Source organism: Mobula birostris, chromosome 10 (assembly GCF_030028105.1).
Source record: "Mobula birostris isolate sMobBir1 chromosome 10, sMobBir1.hap1, whole genome shotgun sequence".
NCBI lineage: Eukaryota > Metazoa > Chordata > Chondrichthyes > Myliobatiformes > Myliobatidae > Mobula > Mobula birostris.
In genome coordinates this window covers 95,409,710-95,433,961 of record NC_092379.1, presented here as the reverse complement: position 1 = coordinate 95,433,961, position 24,252 = coordinate 95,409,710, and positions in this window count along the sequence as shown.

The window sequence follows — 24,252 nt, the reverse complement described above, 5'->3', positions numbered from 1 at the left end:
AAATTTTTAAGAACTCAAACCAAAGAAACTCCTAGGTGACTGCAGAGATATTGGCTACAATGTGTATTGCAAACTATTTTACTAAATTTGTTTGGACGTTGCTGGAATGATATTATTGAATGAATTGGTAAGTCATCTCGGAAGGTATCTAAGAATTGTTGGATGTGGAGTCACACATCAGTCAGACTGGGCGAGGACAGTAGACTTCTCTGGAAGGAAGCGATTGAACCAAATGAATTTTTTTTAAACCACAAGCTGATTGTTCCACAGTCATTGTTGCCAAGGTGATTTGTACTATTACTTTCTGGAATTTGAAGTGATGTCACACAACATCAGAATGAACACCATGACATCACAGTGCCTGCAGACATTTGCTGAAAACCATTGGAGGAGCAGGCAGAGAGGTTGGTCTGAGCTCAGCAAAGACCCCAGTCACTATGAGGCAGACACAGTTACCCGCCAAACCCTGAGTTCCTTGGGCAAAGAAAGTCACATCAGGGCTGATGGACACCAGTGGTCTGTTTGCGTCTCTCCTAACATTACCGTGCATGGGAAGACTTTCCCGAAACCAGCTCTGTAAGGTTCTCACGCTTCCATCAGAGTTAACGCTGACAGGGCATGTACTTTACCCTGCATTCTGAAGTCAATGATCAGCTCATTTGTTTCCCTCACATTGAGGGTAAGGTTGTTATCTTGGCACCATGTTATTAGGCTCTCTTTATCATCATCCAGTACTCTGTCTCATTGTTTGACATTTGGTTCACTATGGTGGCATCATCTGCAAAATTTTAGATTGAGTGTGAGCAGAATTTAGCCAAACAGTCATGAATGTGTAGGCAGTATAATAAGGGGCTGAGGATAGCCTTGTGGGTCACAGACAAGGAGGAGTGCAGGAACTGAAAGGGGTTACAAAGTAAGGAGGGTTTTAGAAGCTGGAACAGGTTACAGAGATGAGGATGTAGTTGTTGGGGAAAGTTTATAGATCAGGAGGAGTGTAGAAGCTGGAGGTGGTTACACAGATAGGAAGGGGTGACAAATAGGATCGAAAAAAATGAAGAACAGAAAATGGAGGAAGTGCTCCGTCAACCTCTGTTGAAAAGAGAAAGACGGCAAATGTTTTAACTTGAAGACCGTTCATGAGAAGTGGAAATGAGAAAACAGCATGTTAACTTTAGAGTTACACACACAAAATGCTGGAGGACTGTTGTGATCATCTCTGTGTCCGGTGTTCCTTGTGTGGCCTCCACTATATCAGTGATACCCGAGATAGGTTTGGAGACAGCTTTGTCGAGCACCTTCACTCCAGTTTCAACAGACAGGATTTCCCGATTGCCAACCATTTCAATTTCACTCCCCATTCCCATTCTGACATGCTGTTCCATGGTCTCCTCTACTACCATGATGAGGCAACCCTCAGGCTGAAGGGGCAACACCTCATATTCCATCTGGGTAGCCTCCAACTGACAGCATGAACATGAATTTCTCCAAGTTCTCCCTCTTTTTCCATTCTCCATTTCTGTCTCCCATCTTTTTTACTTCCTCTTCTCTTCTACTGACCTGTCTAGCAGCTCTCTCTGATGTCCCTCCTCCTTCCCTTTCTCACAATGTCCACACTGCTCTCCTATCAAATTCCTTCTTCTTCAGCCCCCTTACCTTTTCCTTCTCTCTCCTCTCAGTTTCTCAATTTTTATCCCTCCCCCACCCACCTACTTACCCCGCTCCTGGCTTCAACTTTTACCTTCGAGCTTGTACTCCTTCCTCTCCCCCCCACCCCCCACACCTTCTTATTCTGGCTTCTTCCTTCTTCCTTTCCTATCCTGATAAAGGTTCTCAGCCTGAAACATCAGCTGTTTGTTCCTCTCCATGATGTGACCTGCTGAGTTCCTCCAGCATTTTGTATGTGTTACTCTAGATTTGCAGCATCTGCAGAATCTCTTCAGCTTGAGGTTAATTTCAGGCTGCAGAGAGGCTGGGGGAATTAATAGACAGGACCAAAGGGCTATTTCTCAGGGACCAGTGAAGCTTATGCCAATACCAAGTTAGGTTGCTCTGGACCTTTTCGAGCTAGGAAATGGAAATTGGGGGCTGGTGTGTTATTTTTAACAATGGATTAATATATTCAAATAAAATCAAATGGCAGTGATTAGTACTTTCTTTTATACCCAGTCTGATCCATCCAATGCTTAGTGTCTTCAGAATGTACACATCAAACCTAACTATGGTACCTGTCAGCTTCTGTTGGCTCTGCCAGATTAATATGGGTAAGTAAGGTTAATGTGTCTGTCAGTGGCATTTTAATTCTGAAAGCTCATTATTTCTTTTTCCTTCTGAGCTTTCCTTTGGACTCACAACAGTGGACATGATCAGGGCGCACACAGTGCACTCTGGGATCCAGTACCTAAAGTACCAATTCAAAGATGGACTAATGAGTCTAATTTACTACAGCTCTTTTTATCACAGGTCTGAACATGATGGACCAAATGACCTATGCCATAAATTTCTGTGACTCGAGGATGCTCCATCTCTTCAGTCTATTGCAATGCTGTCTTCCAAACCTGTTTCTGAGTTGAGAAGAACGGAGCTAACAAGTTTTTTTTATTAACAAAATAAACTTTATTCATAGTAAAAATTACTTACTCGAATAAACTGTTCCATGCCTTTCAACTCTTTACATACGTGGTCAATGCATTCCAAACTGTTCTAGCACTGTTGCCACTCGTGGCACTCTGAGGTTTTATATTAAATACTACAACAATTGGGGGGCTTCCTCCCCCCACCTTGCCCCAGTAGGAGGAGGACCATACACTATGGTCTTTCCCCACTGAGCCCTTGCAGTGGCTGCACCAAGTTTCAGTGCACCCCTCAGCACGCCCTCCAGCAGCCTGGAATGTGACCATCAGCAGCTTTCTTCCATGGACATTATCTCAATGGCTGGTGGGTCAACGAGCTTTGGGCAGGCCAAAGAGCGTCTTTCACCGCGTTGCTGATCTTCCAGCAGCGTTTCGTGTTTGGCTCCATGTCTGTCCCTGGGAACAGCCCGTGAGATCAGAGAGTTCTCTGTCATGCAGTTGCTCGGGATGAAACACCACGCAGGCCCTTTCATCTTTTTCCAGACTCTCTTCACAAACCCACAGTGTGCAAAGAGGTGAGCTATTATCTCTTCCCCACTAAAGTCGTTCCACGAGCAGCAGGTTGTGGTGTTGATGCTCCAGCCACGCAGATCGGATCTGACAAGGGGGCCCCTTTTCACCGCCAGTCAGACAAGGTCTTTGCGCCCATTGGTGAAGTTTGGCAATAAGGCATTCTGCCAGATGATTTGGACAGTCTACTCAAGAAACCACCCCACTGCGTCCATTGAATCCTTCTCCTGCAGTGTCTGCAAGATGTGTCTTGCTGACCACTGCCCGATGGTCTTGTGGTCAAAGGTGTTGGTTTGAAAGAACTTCTCTGCAAAGGGCAGGTAGTTCAGCACCATTCTGCTGACCGGGACACTGCACATCAACAGGGCTACACCCATCCTTCATAACACTGGGTCAGGTAGAGCCTTGGCATACAGTGGTACCTGGTGCCACATATTTAGGTTCCACACACACATTGATGCAGCCACACAAAAAGGTGGTCGTCAGGGTGACAGCTACATTGGAAATGTTTCTGCCCTCATTGTCCAGGGACTTGTGCATTGTGACCTCTCTAATCTGCTCCACCTTGGATCCCTAGATGAACCTGAAGACAGCTCGGGTGATTCCCAAGCTGGAGGAGCGGGGACGGACTACACCTGTGCCAGGTACAGCAGCCCTGAGAGCACCTCACACCTGATGACCAAATTCTTCCCTGTAATCGACATGGAGTGCACTCCCTACAGTACAAATTTCTGTTTTGTCTTCCTAGTCCACTTCAGCCAATTCTTGTTGCACACCTCAGCCCCTCCTAACCAGATGCTCAGCACCTTCATGTAATCAGACCTGATGGTGAAGAGGATACTTGATCGGCCAGGACAGTGGCCAAAGAGCATAACTTCACTCTTCATGTGGTTAACCTTGGCCCTTGATGCCAACTCAAACTGGTCACAGATGCTGATTAATCTGTGAACTGACCTTGGATCTGAGCAGAAGACAATGAAGTTGCCCATGTCCAGGGAGATTTCCAATTGCCCTGCTGCATCATCTGCTTATTCTCTCGTCCTTCCTGATGGCTTTGGCAAAGGGTTCTATACAGCACATAAACAAGGCGGGGAGATTGAGCAATCTTGTCTGATTCCATAGTTGATGGGGAAGCTCTCTGATTCCCACTCATTGATTTGGACAGCACCTCAGATGTCTGTAGAGCAGTTGGATCCAATTCCTGATGTCCTCTCCAAATCGCATTTTGGAGAGTACTTCATCACATACTGTACATGTGTAATATTCTGACAAAGACTTTCTGCTGGTTCAAGCTGACCAGGCAGGCCACCACCACCCTGTCCTGCAGGTGGGTAGTGGTGTCCGTCAGCAGCACGAGGCTGCCAGGTACAGCAGAGGTTTGGTCCAGGTGGATCACCTGTCCCAGAACAGACTTCACCCTGCTGGTGATGGCCTTGGTCAGGATCTTATCGTCTACACTGAAGAGCAAAATGGGTCTCCAATTCTTAACTTCATTCCTTTCCCCTCTTCTGCATGTAGATGAGAGTAATGATGCCCTTTCACATGGAGTCCAACACGCTGCCATCTTGAAATATTGCATTGTACACTTCCAGCAGGTCTGGGCCCATCCAGTCCCACAGAGATGAGTAGAATTCAGCCGATAAGCCGTCACTTCTGGGAGTTTTATTCATGTCACAGGAACGGATAGAGCCAGTCAGCTCTTCCAGTGTCAGTGGCTACTTCAGACTCTCCCACTTGCTGTTGCCTAACATCTGCATGACAGATGCAGGCACATCCGGGAGGCTGTGGTGTCTGTGGCCTTTCTGTCATACAGACTGGCATAGAAGGACCACAGGTCCTCAATATACCCATCAGTGAGGATGTCACTGAACACTCCTCTTCCTTAAGACTGTGGATCACAGAGCTCCCCTGTGAACAATTTGAAGAAAGAAACGTGAGCACACCTCATCCTGTTCTATGGTGTGACCCTGGATTGGAAGATAATCTTGGAGGATTTGGCGGTGAAATGCTGGGCTTGCCAGCTTTTCACTTCTCGGACTTCTTCCCTCACATCCACCCCCTTCAACTGCAGAAGGAGAAGTTGCTGCAACTCTGTCTGGAGTCAGTTCCCTCTGACCCTGCTTTGCTTTCTGACGCAAACACGAGGAAATCTGCAGCTGCTGGAATTTCAAGCAACACACATAAAAACTGCTGGTGAACACAGCAGGCCAGGCAGCATTCATAGGAAGAGGTACAGTCAACGTTCTCGCCTTCCGAACGCTCTGCTCTCCACTCCCTCTGCACTAATCCAGCTTTCTGAACCTGTTTGTGGATGAAGAACCTCTTGTCGTTCCCCTTGATCGCTTCCCACCAGACAACAGGGGATTCAAAGAAGGGTTTCAAGTTCTCCAACCTGTGTATCCCCTTTCTAGTTTCTTAGTGTTCTCTAGGGTCATCAGCTTAACATTCAGTTCCACATCTTGCTGCCTGCTTTCTGGTCCTTCTCTATGAGACAGGAGGCTTGGAGAGGGCAGAACTAACAAGCTTGGCACAGTCAAACTTTTGTGGAATTTAACACCACTCTCACAAATCTGTCCTCTCCTCCAGATTAAGATTCATTGCACAGCTTTGACTTGAGAAAGACCCTTAATTTCTCTTTTATAAAAGATAAAGTCTCTTGAGGTTGGAAGTTCGTGATGCTGTTCCATCACAAACAAATGAAAACAGCGCAGTTCTCCTTTTTAATCTATTAAACATGCAAAGTTCTCATGTTTCATTTACTCTTGCATCTGAAGCATGCAAATCTTCATCCAAACAGTTCTGCTGCCAAACAACTTGTAAACTAAAGGCTTTTGAAAAGGCAGTAAGAAGCAGTTTGAAAAATATTTGCCTGACATAAAGGAAATTGAAGATGGGGTTCCTTTTAATGAAAAAGGACATTCTATGTTCTTGGAAATTGTGATATTTGTATAAATTAGGCATATCACACTATCATCTGTAGATATTATTAGGATCAGAATCAGATTTCACAACTAGCAATGCTTAGTTTTGTAATTCTATAATGTAGTGAGATTTTACCAAAAGGTTATCACGGATTCTAGATAAGCATGAGGTATTTTCTGATCTCCTTCTTAATGTCACAATGGCGGGGGCTTTGGGAGCAAGGGTGGACCCAAATGCAAGACACATCTTGTGAGGTTACTTAGATTTAGTTTATTGTTCGATACCAGGAGAGCTAGGCAGGAGCAGGAGTAGCGAACTGGACAAGGACTCAGGACTACTACTAGGCTGGGACTAGGGGTCTGGGCTAGGACTCGGAATTGGATCCCAGAACTAGAGGAGACATGAAGAGGCTAGGGTATGGACTCCGAGCCAGAGACTGGACAAGGACCCAGTACCTGGGTCTTGCCTCGGGCTCGGACCCCAGAACCAGGCATGGGTATGATATGGGCTAGGGAGAGGAGGAACATGGAAAACAGAGCCTCGGTCTCGGGAGAGCAAGTTCATGGAACCATGAACACATACACAGAACACAGAGCCAGGACCCCTCCTTGGGTACAGGACATAGGGCCGGGACTCACACACAGAACAGAGAGCCGGGACCCCTCCTTGGGTACAGGACATAGGGCCGGGACTCATGACCCTCCACGGGGCAATGGCAAGACGGCCTGACTTACCCCACGGAGGCGAGGACAAGACAAGACAAGACATGACTCCCTGCCGGGCAACGGCAAGACGGCCAGACTTACCCCCACGGAGGCGAGGACAAGACAAGACAAGACACGACTCCCCGTGGGGCAATGGCAGGATGGCCCGAATCACCCCACGGAGGCGAGGACAAGACAAGACAAGACCAACACGAATGAACACCAGACAGTACCTATTTAGCTCCGGTGATGGAATTAGACCGAAGTGCAGGAGAGGGCTGCAGACGAGGGCTAGAGGCGAGAGGGGCAGAGAAGGGATACAGACAGGGGGGTAGGACAGGAATCACAGATCGCCAGGGCCAGGACTTGACTCGGAACTGGGAAGCTGCCAGGACCAGGATTTGACTTGGTACTTGAATGCCACCAGGGCCAAGACTTGACTTGGTACTTGAATGCCGCCAGGGCCAGGACTTGACTTGGTACTTGAATGCCATCAGGACCAGGAATTGACTTGGTACTTGAATGCCCCTGGAGCCAGGACTTGACTTGGAGCCTTCGGGTAGTGGCGAGCTCTGGACTCGGCCCGGGAACAGTAGACAGCGGTTCTTGATTCCCTCCGGCAAGTTAACTGACGGACCCACCTCGGTGAGGAAACTTTGCAGGCTCGCTTCGGCGAGGTAACTGGACAGGGTTGCTCCGGTGAGGAAAGGCGAATTACCAACACTCGCTTTGGCAGAGACTAGGCTTGCTCCGGCCAGATGACATTGGCACGCCGTGACTTTGCAGACACTACTGCACCGAATGGCTGAAAACTGGAGACTATAAACTACCGGTTCAGCCGAGTGTTATTTGCCTCTAATCACCAAAGCCGAGGAACACGGGAAAACAGGGAATCAATGGTCTGGATCGTAATATAAACAAGGTAAATTTAAAGGCACCCCGATCCGGACCATGACACTTACATAAGGAATAGGAAAGAAATTATTTGGTAGAAATCTCACCAGCATTACTTTCTTCACAAAGCCTAGTGCCAAGCAAATTACCTCATCCTTAATGTCAACAAGACAAAGGAGATGGTTATCAACTTCAGGAGACCTGGCACCACTCACACCCAGCCCTGCCCTCCTTTTACATCGGTGGCACAGCAACAGAAACTGAAGGCAGTTTCAAAGTCCAGGGAGTGCACGTCACACACAACCTTCCATGGTCACAGAACACATCCTACACAGTCAAAAATCTCATCAACACCTTTACTTTCTGAGGAGGCTGAAGGGAGATGGACTTTACACGTCCATATTCACGTCATTCTACAGATGCACAGTAGAACATCCTGACAGGATGCATCACTGCTTGGTACAGAGTTAGCACCGTGGCAGACAGGAAGTCCCTACAATGGGTAGTCAAAACTGCCCCACACCGTGTCGGCGCCAGCCTATCTGCCATCAGGACATATACACAGAAAGGTGCTGGAAAAGAGCCAGTAACATCATGAAGCATGCTCGTGGACTCTTTGTCCCACTCCCATCAAAGGAGGTAGCTACATAGCATCCATGCCAGGACCACCAGACTCAAAAACAGTTACTATCCCCAAGCAGTAAGGCTGATCAACACCTCCTCCCACTAACACCACCCCATGTCTTTATTACTTCCTGTCAGCCGCCTTACGTACAGCTTAGTATCACTTTATGGACCAACAGTCAATATATGTATATGAGCTATATTACGTATTTATACTTAATGTGTTTTTTAAAATTATTATCATGTACTTCATCTTTGTGGGGGGCAAGGGGGGTGGTTTGGTGCTGCATTGGATCCAAAGCAACAATTACTTTGTTCTCTTTTACACTTGTGTACCAGAAATTATATTAAATAATCTTAAACCTTGAATCTTCTCAGCATTGCTTGCAGTGGTAGCATTTATATTTTACCCGAGATCACTTGGCCCGTGATGATATTGTGTATAATTCTAGTCTTCTGACCTGAGGAAGAAAGCACTTATACAAAAGCAGGATAAGGTTAAGAACATAGAACAATAGACCACAGGAACAGGCCCTTCTACACACAATGTTGAGCCGAATCAAATAAATTAGTAATCAAATGGCGAACTAAACTAACCTCTTATAGAATATAGAATAGTACAATAGTACAAACGTTTGTACATAGAACAAGTTGACCAGATTGTTTTCTGGGACAGGGCAAATGTCGAGTCAAAGCAAAATAAGGAGACAACCAGAATGTTTCAAAGTTTAGAGAAATGTGGGATAATTTCATTGAAAAGTACAAAGTTTCTATGGGTTTTACTAACAATGATGCAGGGATGATATTTTCTCTTGCCAGTAGTCCAGAACCAGGAGTCACAGTTTTAAAACAGTGACAGAGTTTTCTATGTTGTATCGAATACGGTTCTGAGTTTTTAGATATTCAGGCAGTCAAGGGATAAAGGTTAATGCAGGTATATGGGATAGTGTGGGAATATGGGTTAGTGTGGGAAAATGGGTTAATGCGGGAATATGGGATAGTGCGGGAAAATGGGTTAATGCGGGAATATGGGATAGTGCTGGTATATGGGATAGTGTAAGAATATGGGATAGTATGGGAATATAGTTTAATGCAGGTATATGGGATAGTGTAGGAATATAGGTTAATGTAGGAATATGGATTAGTGTGGGAAAATGGGTGAATGCAGGAATATAGAATAGTGTAGGAATATGGGATAATTTGGGAATATGGGTTAGTGTGGGAATATAGGTTAATGTGGGAATATGGGATAGTGTCAGAAAATGTGTTAATCCAGGAATATAGGTAGTGTGGGAATATAGGATAGTGTGAGAATATGGGATAGTGTGGGAATATGGATTAATGTAGGAATATGGGTTAATGTGGGAATATAGGATAATGTAGGAATATGTGATAGTGTCAGAAAATGGGTTAATACAGGAACATAGGCTAGTGTGGAAATGTGGGATAGTGCGGGAACATGAGTTAGTGCGGGAGCATGGGTTAATGTGGGAACATGAGATAGTATGGAAATATGGGTTAGTGTCGGAATATGGGTTAATGCGGGAATATAGGATAGTGTGGAAATATAGGATAGTTCAGGAATATGGGTTAATGTAGGAATACGGGTTAATGCAGGAATATAGGATAATGTAGGAATATGGGTTAGTGCAGGCATATAAGAGAATGCAGGAATATGGGATAGTGTGGGAATATGGGATAGTGTTGAAATATGTGATAGTGTGGAAATATGGGATTCTGTGGGAATCTGGGTTTGTGTGGCAATATGTGATAGTGTGAGAATATGGTATAGTGCCAGAGTTAATGTCAGAGTAGACACAACACCTAATGGCCCATGCCTGTTTAAAGTTCTTATGTTCTTGTTATTATGTTGGCAGTGTTGGTTAAATTGCAGAACATGTGTAATTGTATCTGCTACAGAAAATAAACAAACTAAAAAGAATCTCATCTCAGAGTTTGTCATAAGGTGGCTGGGAACAGACCCAAGTGCAAGACACAGACACTGAAGTACTAGGGACAGGACTAGGATACAGGGTGAGGGCTAGGACATGGACATGAAAACCGGGAACCTGGAACAGGACTGGACAAGAGAGCTAGGAGCCCGGGCTTGGACTCTGAGCCAGAGACTGGACAAGGACCCAGTACCTGGGTCTTGCCTCTGGCTCGGACCCCAGAACTAGGCAAGGACGTGGCTTGACTGACAGGCAGGACGAGGCTGGAGTCTTCAGGCTTGAGGCGAGGCAAGGCTGGAGCTGGAGACTTGAAGAGAGGCTGGAGGCTGGAGACTTGGTTAGAGACTTGAGGCGAGGCTGGAGGCTGGTCTAGAGACTTGAGGTGAGGCTTGGCTAGAGACTGGAGGCCTGAGGCTTGTCTAGAGGCTGAAGGCGAGGCTTGGCTAGAGACTGGAGGCCTGAGGCTTGGCTTGAGGCTGGAGGCCTGATGTGAGGCTGGAGGCTGGAGGCCTGAGGTGAGGCTGGAGGCCTGAGGTGAGGCTGGAGGCTGGAGGCCTGAGGTGAGGCTGGAGGCTGGAGGACTGAGGCAAGGCTGGAGGCCTGAGACAAGGCTGGAGGCTGGAGACTTGAGGCGAGGCTGGGGGCTGGAGAATTGAGGTGAGGCTTGAGGCTTGGGGTCTTGAAGCTCCTCCTGGGCAGGGCGCGGATCTCCACCCGACGGAGGCAAGGGACAGGAAGGGACAGAACCAACCACAGGGTAACAACAAGACGGCCTGACTTACCCGGCGGAGGCAAGGGACAGGAAGGGACAGAACCAACCTCAGGGTAACGGCAAGATGGCCTGACTACCCGACGGAGGCAAGGGACAGGAAGGGAGCTAGGTTCAGGGTGGCTCCAAGACAAGACTACAGGTGAGGTGAGGTGAGGTGAGAGTTACCAGCAAGACAAGGCAGGGCTTCAGGCAAGGAAACAGAAAGCAGAGGAAGGAATACAAGGAGTAAGGACAAGAACAATCCAGCAGCCACACCCTGGTCTCTGAAGGTATTTATGCAGCCAGCCCCAACAGGAATCAGCTGCCTCAATTAGTGCTCAAAAGGAACAGAAACAGGGTAGACAGGAAAACCTGGAGCAAGGGTCGATGGACCGGACCGTGAACCGGAATGCGGATTTCACGGACCAGACCATGACAGAGTTTCCCTTTGTCTTCCTGCTTTTTCATGACAAAATTAAACACCCTACTTCAAGAGCCACCTAAATGGATCAAATGCACCAAACATCTCGTGCAAAAAGAGTTGTTTTACTCAGATGGCTTTCAGAATTAGAATTGGTACCAAATAAAAACAAGGTAACCTGACTTAGTGTCTCCTGCCCGGTGGCTCCGACATCCATCATGATGAAATTTTTCAGTAAGCTGGTTGGTCATGGCATGCATTGACTCCAGCCTCCCAGACGACTTCAACCCACTGCAATTCATTGACTGCAGAAACAGGTCTATGGCTGACACCATGTACCTATCCATACACGCATCTCTGGAACATCTGGACAGTAAAGACACAGCTCTACCTTCAATACTATCTCATCTTGAAACTCCAAATTCTAGGACTCAATACCTCCTTTTGCAACTGGATCCTTTACTCTCTGATGAACAAACCACAAGCAGTAAGGACGGGTAGCAACACCTCTGCTACGATTATTCACAACGCTGAGATCCCCACAAGGCTGCATCCTCAGCTCTCGACACTGACAAAGGCACTAAATCTGTTCTAACCCGATCTACAAGTTTGCAGCTGATACCACTGTAGAATGTCTGAAGTACTGGAAGGAAGTAGAGAGCTGAGTGACATGGTGGCATGACAACAACCTTTCCCTCAATGTTAGTGTGACAGTGAGCACTCAGTAAACGCAGTCCTTACACACACACACACACACAAAATGCTTTGACATTCTGCTGCTGTTGCGCTGAGTGTAAGCACTTCAATGCCTTCCTCTGATATATTCTCGCATTATATCAAGAGGGCGTACAGGAGTGAGATATGCCAGCAAGTGGAGTGGTGCCGCAGCAACAACCTGGCACTCAACATCAGTAAGATGAAAGACCTGATTGTGGACATCAGGAAGGGTAAGACGAAGGAACACATACCAATCCTCACAGAGGGATCAGAAGTGGAGAGAGTAAAAAAGACTCTTACCAGGAAATGGTTATCACAGGAGAGCCCACCTTTAAACGCATGGATGGAAATTACAATGGACATTTACAAAATGGAAAAGATAACAGCATCTGTTAATCATAAGTTGGAACAATTTGATTCATACTGGGAAAAATGGTTCAACTACATATCACCTCATAGGCCTGATTTTATTCTCACAAATCAATGAATATGTTGTAAAAAAAAACTCACTCCCTACTTGTACATAGTTTTCTCCTTTTGCTTGTTCTTTCTTTTCTCTCTTTTCTATAGGTGTATACCTCAGATAAATATTATGTGGAGATTTGTGGCAAATATGATTATATGATATATATGTACAATATCTGAAATACATCTTATGGAAATGTTTGTTTGATGATGAAATTCAATAAAAAATAAAGTACAAAAGAAAAGAGATGTAGAGAGAGTGAGCAGCTTCAAATTCCTGGGAGTCAAGATCTCTGAGGATCTAACCTGGTCCCAACATATCGATGTAGTTGATACCTTTTGGCCTGTACTCATTTCAGTTTAGAAGGATGAGGGGGGAAATCTCATTTTAAAATTCTTTAGTTAGAGGGTGGTGAATCTGTGGAATACATTGTCACAGACGGTTGTGGGGGCCAAGTCATGGAGTACATTTAAAGAAGAGGTCGAGAAGTTCTTAACATGTAAGGGTATCAAAGATTACAAGGAGAAGGCTGGAGAATGGGGTTCAGAAAAAAATAAATCAGCCATGATGGAATGGCAGAACAGACTCGATGGGCTGAATGTCCTAAGTCTGCTCCTGTGTCTTATGGTCTTATAATGCTGCAGTGCAAGTGCTGAGGGAGTGCTGAAGTGTTGATGCATCCTCTCAAGGAGATGTTAAAACAAAGTTCCAACTGCACTCTTAAGTAGGTAAGTAAAACAATATTCTAAAGTGCTCTTTGAAAGATGAACAGGTAACTTCTCCCACGAGAGCAATCCAACATTTATTCATCAAAAACAGCCTAAATGAAATTAACTCTCATCATATTTTTACTTGCCAGAGCTTGCTGCATTCAAAGCAGCTGAGATTTACAATATGACAGCATTGCAAAAAGCTAATGCACTAGTTGTGAGATACATTGAGTCATCTTCAGGCCACAACAACATAATTTAAAGGCAAGTCTTTATTTCTCATCCAGCTTCTAACTGAGGGCAAACTTGACTCTGCTCACCCTGGTTTCTCATTTATCATCAAGTCAGATTTAGATGCTCAGGTCGCAAGCAGAGATTCTTTTGGCACCCACTCTTAAGTCTTCCAAGATGAATCTGACTAATTTATTTCTATTTCCTGTTTCAGAACTTTAAACAATCACCAATCCATACTAACATAAAACCTCATGAGACCTTTGTTCCATTAAAATACTTCCTATGGCATTTCATCAAATGATTTTTAGAAACTGAGATATATGACAAGCTTATGTTCTCCTTTTCTTACCTCGCTACTTAAGTATGCTAAAAGCTTCCTTAGATTTTTCAAGCATGATTTCCCTTTCATCACTGTGCAAAGTCTGATTAATCGTGATTTTCTGAGCTCCTTGTTACCACATCCTCAACAATGGATTTCAGCAATTAGCCAATGATTAATGAAAAGTTAACTGACCTGCAGATTTCTTACTTGTCCCCCTATTTTTATGAAAAACTGTATTATATTTGCCAATTTTACTAGGATTGATGCAGAATCCAGGGCACTTGAATTACTAATTCATCAAAAACAGAATGGTCGATCTAATAACAGCTGTTTTTATTTAAAAATAGTTACACAGTTGAAATCTTTATCGATGACCCAGTACATACAAGATAAGATGGCAGTTCCTTTAAGCTTTTGTTGCTCTTAGTTACCTTGCTGTAGTTTCCCCCCTCACAAAGGCTTGAATATACCCTGGCTGTTCCAAGTGAGATATATGCAGCTGTGGGTCAAATCCTCAATATATCATCTATGCTGTAGAAAACCACCACACAAACACAGGGGTTTCAAAGAAGCAGTACTTGTGCTAGGTAATAAGTAAATTGCTTTCAGCATAATGGCACAGGACAAACTTAAGGAAAGAATCAGCCTTGCTGCTTTCTATAAATAAGTTGCAAATGATATACCTTATATTTAAGGAACCAGTATTATTGGAATGTAGAATTGTAAAAACATCTGCAAATAATATAGAAGTTGTATTGTTTAATTAATGCTCTTTCCAGAGATTATTTAGTGAATTTAATTTTCTGAAATGTTATACTATATTCTTATTTGTTTTTTTTTCCCAAAGGAAGAGAGCAAGAATCACCGTTGTAGCTTTCCTTACAAGACCACCAAGTAGCTCTAAAACAGTCTCTCCCACCATCCACCCCACCTACGCTCAAACACAAATAAGACCACCAAGGAACTTAGGTGAATCTAAATCCACTGGACCACCAGGGGACACAGTTTCAAAAATAGAACTCGTATCTGCTGCTAATCATTCTCAGCTACCCGTTCCTGCTTGTTAAAGAAGTACAGTGGGAGAAATTGCTTTAAGAGTACTTATGGGGAATTTGCTAATATGCTCACATTAAATTCTCAGGTGCACTACTTTAATGAAGGTTGTTTACCATTTATTTTGAACATATTAATTATTCATTTAAAATAGTGCACAGAAAAGTCTTACCTGAGCATGTTAATCAATGCATTATTAAAAACAGAATAATCCCCAACCTAAAATGGATGAATGTTGGACATTTAATAGTATTATGAATGTGCAAAAGAGGTCCAGTTATCACTTACAATGAAATAAGTTTTTTACCTTAAAGAATGATATCAACTTCATTTGCCCTAAATTGCATTAATGGTTGAAACATTTGCAAACAATGGCCAGGATTTTTTTTTTGCCTAGAAAGACTTATTCTTCTTCTGGGTAAACGTTGACTGACAGCAATGCATGGGTCAGTGCATTCATAACTTGCACCAATGCATTGAATGCATTTGGGACGGCACCCACTGACTGACTGACTAGCAATTATTATTGATGATAATGGCTCCAATTACTTTATATTAAAGCAGTGCTTAAATATTCCTCAGAAGGAAAATTGGATATGTGTTTGAAAAGGCAGAAAATAAAAGATATATTAGGTTGTTCCCGCTAATACAAAAACAACAGCTGATTTCCATAGATAGATAGATGCTTTTTTGATCTCAAAGGAAATTACAACGTCACAGTAACATGACAAGTGCTCAGTTACACAAATATTAGATGAGATATAAGAAAGAATTATAAAAATAAGAGAAAATTTGTAGTTGCTGGAATGGTCATTTCGGACTATGACCATTTATCAGGATGTGTCTTCATGAAGGGTCTCGACCCAAAACATCGACTGTAGTCTTTTCCATAGATTGTGCCTGGTCTGCTGAATTTCTCCAGCGTTTTGTGCCTGTTGCTAAGAAAGAATAAAAATAAGTTACCTTAGAAATAAGATGTACAGGATTTACAAGTCAAAGATTAGGCTATAGGTTGACTCATTACAGAGCCTGATGGCTGAGGGTGAGAATGACCTTATATGGTTCTCTTTGGAGCAGCACAGTTGTCTTAACATTGTCTACTGAAATAACTGGCTCATTCATAACTGCTTTTTAAGAGGTCATGGTTGGACAACATCTCCACAGAGTAGGCTTGGCCATCAAAAACAGCTTTCTATCAAGTCTTACAGAAACATCTGTTGGCATTAGTGAAAGACTAATGACCCTCCGTATCTCCCTGGCAAAGAAACATTATGCCACACTTCTCAGTCCCTATGCACCAACTTTGCCATCTGAGAATGAGGCCAAGGAAGGCTTTTATCAGACATTGGATGAAGCTGTTTGCTGGATCCCTAAGAATGATAAGATCCTTTTGCTTGGGGACTTCAACACTAGGGTGGGACAGAACAACAGGATATGGAGTGGAGTGCTAGGTAGACATGGTATTGGCAAGGTGAATGCAAATGGCATGAGGCTACTTACTCTTTGCTCTGAGCATAACCTTACCATAACCAACACCATCTTCTAGCAGAAGGCAAAATATAAGACCTCGTGGATGCACCTTCGCTCTAAACGTTGGCACATGATTGACTTCATCATTGTGAGATGTAGTGACATCAAGGATGTTCTTATCACCCGTGCCATGAGAGGTGTAGAGTGCTGGACTGACCACCGTATGATTGTGGCCAAGCTCCATATGAAAGTGCATCCTCCCTTGCGGCTGCAAAAACCTAATAAAAAGCGGCTAAATTGCAACCGCCTGAGAAACACAGAAGCAAGAAGTGAGTCTCGACACATCCTAGCTGAGAAACTAAGGGAGTTGGAACCTTGTCTGAGCTCAGAAAATACCATGGAACAACAGTGGACCTATATCAGCTCTGCGCTCTATGAGGCAGCAGCCCAATCCATTAGCCATAAGAGTAGGAACCACCAAGACTGGTTTGACGATAACTCAGACACCATCCACAGCTTGCTTAAGGGCATGCACAAAGCACACCGGCCAACTTCAGACAACCCGTCATCCACCAGTATCAGACAGCATTGGCAGGCAGCTCGGAAGAAAGTGCAAAAAGCAATACGGGCCATAAAAAATGAGTGGTGGACTGAAAAGGCACAGGAAATCCAGTCCTTTGCCGATAATAGTGACATGCATAATTTTTACAATGCTGTCAAAACCATCTATGGCCCAATAAATGGATGCGTTACTCCCCTGAAAACAGCAGATGGTCTAACACTTCTGAAGAATCAGAATACCATTCTGCTGAGGTGGGCTGAGCATTTTAACACACTGCTTAATCAGGACTCTGATGCAGACCCCACCATCCTGGACGAACTGCCTGAACTTCCTCCTATCCCTGACCTCAGTCTACCACCAACCTTCCAGGAGGTTCTATCAGCTGTCCATTCCCTTAAGAACAACAAGTCCCCTGGCACTGACAATATCCCTGCTGAGTTACTGAAGAACGGAGGGTACATGTGTATGCGCACCCTCTACCAGTACATCACCACGGCCTGGACTGATGAGAAAATCCCACAGCAATGGAGAAATGCAAATATCGTTGTCATTTATAAGAACAAGAGTGACAAGGCCATCTGCAGCAATAGTAGGGGCATATCACTTCTTTCTGTTGCTGGAAACGTCCTGGTTAAGGTGATGCTTCAGAGACTCATTAGCAACATCACCGAGTCAATGCTGCCTGAATCGCAGTGTGGACTTAGGAAGAACAGGAGCACGATCGATATGATCTTCACAGCCCGGCAGCTTCAGGAAAAGTGCTGGGAGCAACATCAGGACCTGTGTATAGCCTTTGTCGACCTCTCCAAAGCATTCGACACCGTGCAAGGAGAGCTCTTATGGGATGTCCTCCTTAGAATTGGCTGTCCCAATAAATTTGTTAACATCCTCCACCAGTTCCACGATGGGATGACTGCTCGGGTGACCATAGGAGGACAAGAGTCCGAGCCCTTCCTTGTGCGCACAGGGGTGAGGCAGGGGTGTGTACTAGCACCTGTGCTCTTTAACATCTTCCTCTTGTGTGTCACCAAGCTTCTCCACAACGAGATTGAAGACAGCAGCGGTGATGTCAGTGAAGACGTCAGATTAGATGGCAACCTCTTTGACATCAGGAGGCTCCACGCAACCACCAAACTCCGCAGAGAGCGGGTCCTGGAGCTGCAGTATGCAGACGACTGTGCTCTTGTGGCCCATACTCCGGAGGATCTTCAAACTGTCCTTGCTGTGGCGGTGAGAGCGTACAGCAGGATGGGGCTGACTGTCAATACCACCAAGACAGAAGTGGTTTGCCAATGGAGTACCAGTGCCCCACCCACTCTACCTGCCTTCACTGTTGGTGATGAAAACATGTCAGTAGTCCCATCTTCCAAATATCTGGGGAGCATTCTCTCTGAGGATAGCGGCATTGACAACGACATCCAGAGCCGCATTAAACAAACATCAGCTGCCTTTGGGAGACTTTGGTGTAGAGTCTTTCAGAATAGGAGCCTTCGTCCCTCCACAAAGGTCGCCGTATACCAAGCGGTCTATGTCACTACCATCCTTTATAGCTGTGAAGCTTGGGTAACCTACAGCCGTCACATCAAGTCCTTGGAGCGCTTCCACATGAGCTGCCTCCAGCGCATCCTGGGAATTACCTGGCGTGAGCAGGTGCCTCACACTGAAATACTTGTAAAGACCAACTGCAGGAGTATTGAGGCCATGATCACCCAGCATCAGCTGCAGTGGCTGGGGTACGTGATAAGGATGCCCCCATGTCAGCTACCTCGCAGAGTGTTATACGGCCAGCTACATCGTGGTCGACGGTCAGTTGGAGGGCCGAAGGAGTGCTATAAGAATCAGATTAAGAATGCTTTAAGGATGTGCAAGATCAGACCCGAGGACCTGGAGGAGGTTGCTGTTGACTATACCACTTGGCGACAGCTGTGTAGGGACGGGGTTCGTATTCTGGAGTTGGAAAGAACAACCAGAAGACAGCAGAAGAGAGCCTGGAGAAATGCAGCCATGGTTGCCACCACTACTACATATACATGTCCCACTTGCAATAGAGCTTGTGGGTTCAGGATAGGACTGTATAGTCATCAAAGATCTCACGTTAAAGGAGTGGATGTCGTCATCAGATTTCGATGGACAACCGAAGAAGGTCGGAACATAAATATTGGCCTGTAGAATTCCCATTATTCTTTGAACTTTAACTGTAAACTTCCATGTTCGCCTGAACAATGTTATATTTCACTCAAAAGATGGCACCTCTTTAACATAGCACTCCTCGAGAATTGCAACCAAACTTAAGATAGGATTATGAGGTAGTAATTCCACGCAAAACCCAGAAGAAATAGTAATTGCCTGCAAGGTAACCACATGAACTAGGGAACAACTGTGAGGAAATTCTGGGCAATTATTCCCCTTTTCCAGAAATAAAATTATTAGTTTTATTATTGTGAGCTTTTGGTAGAAAGCTATCATAAGCATCCACTTAGTTTGTGTTAATGAGTCCAGGGGTTCAAAGCTTTCAGATATTGTTTAAGTGGAAATTGAAATAGTAATATGATCTGAACTCTGTTTTATTGTGTAACATTTTTCAGATTGTATAAGATCATAAATACGTTTGGTACAGGTTAACAGGTCCTGTGACTAATTGCGGTTAACTCAGTACATATCTGTCAAGCCTCCTCACCTAATGCTGGAGCTGATTGACGACAGCAAGAGTGGATGTGGTGTACATGAGCGGAGGTGGTAACCATATTAGGAGATCCTCAAATTGCACACCTCATGAGTTAATCTGCACTCTGAGCAGTTTGAATGCAGGAGGAAGTGATTCGAGTAACATGATGTCAGTATCCTAACAACGAGAGTAAATAAACAGGAAAGTGTAAGTATGCTTATGTAAGTATATCTTTCAATCAGAAATCTTAGATAGCAACAAATGTGAGGCAGAAATCAAAGTACAGTACATCTCAACTGATGAAGGGCATTGGAAAACGTATATCTCAATAATTTTCTTAATTTTATGTGTCTGGTACTTCCTATAAGGTACAGATTTAACTAATTGTATATCACTTCATAGAATGTCATCACTGTCTGCCAGGTAGTGAAGTTTCATTTTAGGCAGGTAAGTAGCTGACAAAGATATGAGAGAAATACTATTATCATCACAGGCCAGCCAGTGAACTGTACTAAGCTCTCTGCACACACAAAGTCTTGCTTTGCTGCAAATTGTTGTTCTTGTCAGCCTGTTTGCTCCTCTTCCATGTATACAAAATCCAGACACAACTCTGAGCCAACGGCACCAGTGCATATGACAAGGTCTGCACACCATCTCAGCTGACATCACTGCCTCTCTCCTGAATGAGCTAGATCTTTTTTATGCTCGTTTTGAAGTCGTTGACACTGAATGCCCAAGGAGAGCAGTTGACACGATTTGCACCTTGGCCATCTCCAAGGCAGAGGTAGGTAGGTCATTCCAACACGTCAACAGCCGTAAGACGGCACCCCAGGGCGAGTACACGAAGTGTGCATTGCACAGCTAGCTGGTGTGTTGACAGACAATTTTAATCTCTCTTTCACCCGCTGTGTCGTGCCCTCCTGCTTCAAAACATCCACCATTGTCCCTGTAACAAACAAGACCAAGGTAACATGTCTGAACGATCGGCGTCCTGTTGCTCTCACATCAATCATAAGCAAATGCTTTGAGAGGCTGGTCAAGGACTACATCTGCAGCTTGCTACCACCCACACTGGACCCCTACAATTCACCTACTGACCAAGAGACAATGCCATAGCCACAACATTACACATCGACTTCACTCACCTGAAAAAGAGGGATGCTTATGTTAGAAATCTGTTCTTAGACTGCAGTTCAGCTTTCAACACCATAATTCCCACCAGGCTCAACAGAAGCTCAGAGACCTTGACCTGCACCCCACCTTGTGCAGCTGGGACCTAGACTTCCTGTTAGGTTTGTAGATCGCTGGCAGGTAGTAAGGACAGGCTCCTTCACCTCTGCCCCTTTGACCGTCAACACAGGAGCCTCCAGGGCTCTGACCTGAGCCCCCTCCTCTACACCGTATACATCCACGACCATGTTGCCACGCGCAGCTCCAATCAGCTGATCAAATTCGCAGATGACACCACATTGATAGGCCGTATTTCCGACAATGATGAGACAGCCTACAGAGGAGAAGTCAACACCCTGACACAGTGGTGCCAAGAAAACAACCTCTCCCTCAATGTCAAAAAAACGAAAGAGTTGATCGTGGATTACAGGAAGAACATTGACAAGCCAGCACCTATTGGCATCAATGGGGCTGTAGTTGAAAGGGTGAACAGTTTCAAGTTCCTCGGTATACACATCACCGAAGATCTCACCTGATCTGTACATACCGGCTATGTGGTGGAAAAAGCACAACAGCGCTTCTTTCACTTTAGACGGCTGAAGAGATTTGGCATGATTAACCAGATCCCCAGGAGTTTCTACAGGGGCACCATCGAGGGCACCCTGACTGGCTGTGTCATTGTCCGGTACAGGAACTGTTCTATCCTAAATCACAGGGCACTGCAGAAAGTGGTCCAGACTGCCCAGTGCATCTCTGGATGTGAACTTTCCTCTATTCAGGACATTTACAGCAGCAGGTACATAAAAAGGGCCCGGAGAATCTTCAGGGACGCCAGCCACCCCAACCAAAAACTGTTTCAGCTGCTACCATCTGGCAAATGGTACCGCAGCATTAAGGCCAGGACCAACAGGCTCCGGGACAGCTTCTTTCAGCAGACCATCACTGGACTGGTGATTAATCTGATCTTATATCAGACTGAACATACAAGTATACAAAACAATTATGCATACAATCTTACTTTTGGACATTATCTTCCCACATTTCCCCTCTTTATTGCTTGTACATTGCAACGGAGATGCAACATGAAGATTTTTATTCCCTTGAATGTAAGAACATATAAATAAAATAAAAAATAAAAAAATATACCTTCCTTATTTTTAGTGCCCACACTCCTCTTCCTCACTTCCTTTCCCCATCCCACTAATCAGCCTCCTCATGTTGCAGACTTCATGATTTCACATTGGAATACTTGCAAAATGAAAAGAATCAGAAAATTTGGAAAATACCTAATGAAAGAAATGTAGGACTGGGGATTAGTGTATCATAGCAAAGATCACCCAAAGGACAGGTCAATGAAGGACTGCATCCTTTCCTAGTGTTGATTTCAGCAGAAAAACAAAATCAGTCATATTGTCAAAGGACTTGTTGAGTAGTTTTGCCAACAAAGTTCAAAGTATATTTATAATTGAAGTACATATATGTCACCATATACTACCCTGAGATTCAGTTTTAGCAGGCATTCACAGCACAACAGAGAAATACTAACACACAGTCAATGAAAAACTAACACACAAAGACTGGCAAATGATCAATGTGCAAAAGACACACTGGGCAAATAATGAACAATAATTTAAATAAGAAAATAAGTAATATTGAGAATATAAGTTGCAGAGTGCTTGAAATTTAGTTGATAGTTTGTGGAATCAGTTCAGTGTGGAGGTGAGTGAAGTTATCCACTCTGGTTCAGGATCCTGATGGTTGAAGGTTGCTTCTGAACCTTTCCAATGGCAGTGACAAGAATCCGTGACCTGTATGGTGGGGTTCCTTGATGATTGATGTTGCTTTCTTGTGGCAGCGCTCCTCGTAGATGTCCTCAATGGTGTGAAGGGCTTTTCCTGTGATGCACTGGGTTGTATCCACCACTTCTGTAGGTTTTTCCATTCTTGATAATTCAAGATTTAGTACCAGGTCATGATGCAACCAGAACAGATACTCTCCACAGTACATCTATAGAAGTTTTTTCAAAGTTTTAGATGCCATTCTGTATCTGTGTAGAGGTGATGTCATGCTCTCTTTATGATGGTCCTTGCGTGATGGTCCCAGGACAGATCCCACAGAATTTCAGAAGACCAGTTTTGCCCTTTATATCACTTGATGTCAAGACACTTCCGTTTAATATTCTGCTGCTACTAATTTTATTGCAACTAATTAGTGTGCATTTTCAAATTGTCTGCACCCTACAAAAATAAATAAACTAGAGAATGTTGACCATTGCAGTTTCATGAAATATGGTTTATTAATTTTAAAGAGCTCTTTTTACCTTATTGCCTGGTGAATTAAGCTGTTCAATGAAACCAGTGGAGTATCAATCACTCTGGTCTTTCTGTCTTTCTTCTAACTTTTTCAACTTTTACTCAATTTTTTGTTGTAATAGGATGCTTCCTTTAATTCCAGTTCTGTAGACTGGGTAACATCATCATCAAGCTTTTTCCCTCTGTTGGGAAAAACACATGTTAGGAGTTGGTGATATTGTTCTTCCTACAACCATTCCCGAATAAGGAAATACAAATAGAGATCTATCTTTAACTGTAAAGTTCCATTTCAAGTTTAATTATCATTCAACTATACATGAATATAGCCAAACGAAACAGTGTTCCTCTGGGGCCAACTTGCAAAACATATTACCAACAGCACATAGCACATAGTAGGAATGACACGTATGGTTGCAATTTCTGAAAAATATATAGTTACAATATAGCCCAAGTCCCTGAGTAGCATGATCGTACAATTGATGGTACTTTGTCATGATCCAGCTTGTTCTTCCACTGAGCAAACACTGGAGGGCAGCACTGAAAGGCAGAGCAAGCCCCAGCCCAAGTACAGATCTCAGCACACCTGACAGAGGTTCTCCCAAACCACCTCAGCCTCTCCTCTCTTAATCAGCTGCCACTGGAGCACCCACTGCTTGGGCCTAGTCCTTGCCACAACTGAGGGAATGCAGCCCCCACCCCCACCACCCATCGTTAGTCTTGCCAATGAACCATGAACCGGACTTGCAGTATTCTACATTACCAATGTCCAACTTGGCCTGGCCTTGTAATCACAAAAGTATCTAAGACAATCACTTTCACTTATTTTTGGACTGTGCACTGTCCAACAGCAGACAACACTAGGCAATAAGTCCAGCTCTATCGCTACCAACCAGCTTGCTGATGGAATAGGTCCACATTACTGGATGTTCTTAGTATCCTGCACAAACTTCTGATTGTTAAAAAAAAGACATACAAGGCAATCAAATACACCTTTGAGTGGCTGCTGCATCTGAACGTGCCGCCATCTTACTGTCATTTCTTAGGTCCTGAAATCAAAAGAAATCGACGTGGAGCAATTTTCAACTTCTGAAATTCCTTGGCAAAGTAGTAAACTAAAAAGGCAGAAAAATAGTTCTGATATTAATAAATGAAATAGAAAGCCA